The sequence below is a fragment of the Neopelma chrysocephalum genome, unplaced genomic scaffold (assembly GCF_003984885.1).
Source record: "Neopelma chrysocephalum unplaced genomic scaffold, ASM398488v2 Primary Assembly neopelma1_95893, whole genome shotgun sequence".
Classification (NCBI taxonomy): domain Eukaryota; kingdom Metazoa; phylum Chordata; class Aves; order Passeriformes; family Pipridae; genus Neopelma; species Neopelma chrysocephalum.
In genome coordinates, this window is record NW_020924544.1 from 2,774 (window position 1) to 4,942 (window position 2,169).

The 2,169-nt window shown below is 56.5% G+C and overlaps 1 long non-coding RNA gene across 1 annotated transcript; it reads left to right on the forward strand.

Annotated features, from left to right (window-relative positions):
• The first annotated feature begins 31 nt into the window (after positions 1 to 31).
• Positions 32 to 735, forward strand: LOC113981035. Its single transcript, XR_003538300.1, has 4 exons — positions 32 to 141; positions 235 to 294; positions 389 to 441; positions 522 to 735. It is a non-coding gene; the product is annotated as an uncharacterized LOC113981035 (long non-coding RNA).
• The last annotated feature ends 1,434 nt before the right edge of the window (positions 736 to 2,169 follow it).

A 2,169-nucleotide genomic window follows, 5' to 3' on the forward strand; every position in this document is an offset into this window, starting at 1 on the left:
GTCGGGGTTCACCCCCCCCTTGGGACCCCCCAAAGTGAGGGGGGGGGGCCCCGGGGTGACCCCTGTGCCCCCCCCCAGGCTACACCAACCCCTTCGTGACCCCCCGACCCTCCACCAACCCCTTCCAGAGCAACGGCCCCGGTGAGTGACCCCCCCTCTCCCTGCGCCCCCCACGCCCACCCTGGGCCGGGGTGGGGTCTGGGGGGGGCCCCATTTCTGTGTCCCCTCCTTCAGGTGCCGCTTTCACCACCCCGTCGGTGCCCGGGGGGTTTCCCAGCCCCTTCCAGGCTGATGGTGAGAGCTGGGGGGGGGTTGTTAAATACTGGGGGTGTTCAATATCGGGATATTTTCTTACCCCAACGCTGACCCCTCGTTTTGCCCCCCCCAGCGTCGCCTTTTGGTGGGTTCAACGTTCCCAAAGCCTCCACCAACCCCTTCGTGGTAAGGAGGGGGCTGGAGGGGGGGGTCCTGACCCCCTTCTCTGACCCCTGACACCCCCCTTTTTTTATTGCCCCCCCCAGACGGCCCCGACGGCCCCGTTGGGCATCAGGCACCCGACCACCAACCCCTTCCTATAGCGGCCGCCCCGGGGCGGGGGAGCTCGGCCCGGGCCTCCCCCGAAATCGTGGGGGGCTCCCCTCCCCACCCCTGCCTCCGCCTCCGCCAGGACCAGGTTTTATTTTTAATTTTGAGAGATTTATGGCGAGAGATCTTAATATATATTGGATAGAAACAGCTGCGGTGTCGGCACCTCCCTCGGGCCGGACCCCCGCTAAGGTGCCTCGTCCCCCCCAAAATCCCAAATTCGGGGCGACCCCGGGTTGGGGGTGGGAGGGAGGGGCTTTGCCCTCACTAAAGATGGCGCCCGCGCTGCCCTCAGCCAAGATGGCGGCGCCCCGGGCCCCTCACGGGGGCAATGGCGGCCCGCCCTCAACAAAGATGGCGGCGCCCGCGCGGCTTCACCTCCCCAGCCAATGGGAGCGCCGCGTCTGCGCTGGGGGCGGGGCCTCGCTGAGGGTTGGGGGGGCCTGGAATTAGGGGGGGTCCCGGGGTGGGGGAGACCCCCAAAAATCCCCCCGGGTTCGGCTCCTCCAGCACCTGCTGGGGCAAGGGCGTAATTAATTAGCGGGGGTTAATTAGGGGAGGGGGGGTGCAGCACAGCGTTGGGGGGGAGAGGCCCCGTTTGGGCACAGAAAAAGCAAAAAGGGACAAAAAACGGACAAAACCGGACAAAAACACAAAAAGCTGAGCAGATGAGCAGCGGGGGGGGGCGGGACTGACCCCTCCCCAAAACTAGTGACCCCCCCCAGGTTTTACCACACCTCAAACCCCCCAAAAGTCACACAGAGACAGGGATGTACCAAGTATAATTTTGGGGGGGTGTGACAATACTTAGATCAATGATTATTATAATTAATTATAATAATCAGATAATAATCGTAGTTAAATAGAATAATTTTAATAATAATTAATTATAATAAATTTGGGTCGTCGTGCGTATTCTTTTTTTTTTACGTCCTCTCAGAACAATTAATTTACACTTAATTATAACCATTAAAATAACTCATTATGCTCATGGTCGTTTATAACAACTCACCATAATTATAACAACTCATTGTAATAACAACTCATTAAAATAATAAATCATTATAATAATAACAATTCGTAATAATAAGTCATGACAATAAATCATTATAATAATAAATCATTATAATAATAAATCATTATAATAATATTATTATAACTCATTATAATAGCAGCTCATCATCATCATAATAGCTTGTAATAATAACTCATTATAATTAATTATAATAATAATTAAGGTCTCACCCTGGAGGGGGTGAAAGGGGGGGGTTCACCCCCTGCCACCCCCTCCCTGCCTCAGTTTCCCCAGCGTTAAGGCACAAGAAAGGGTTGGGGGGGGGAAGCGTGGAAAGGGGGTTCCCCTGGGATTTGAGGGGGGGTTCCCCGGGGTTTGGGGGGTTCCCCTGGGATTTGAGGGGGGGTTCCCCCGGGGTTTGGGGGGTTCCCCTGGGATTTGAGGGGGGGTTCCCCTGGGGTTTGGGGGTCCCTGGGGGTCCCTCAGCAGCCGAAGAGCGCGCGGTGGGCAGCGACGAGCAGCGCCATGAGGAGGCCGTAGAAGAGGGCGAAGAGCAGCCCGGGGGGGGG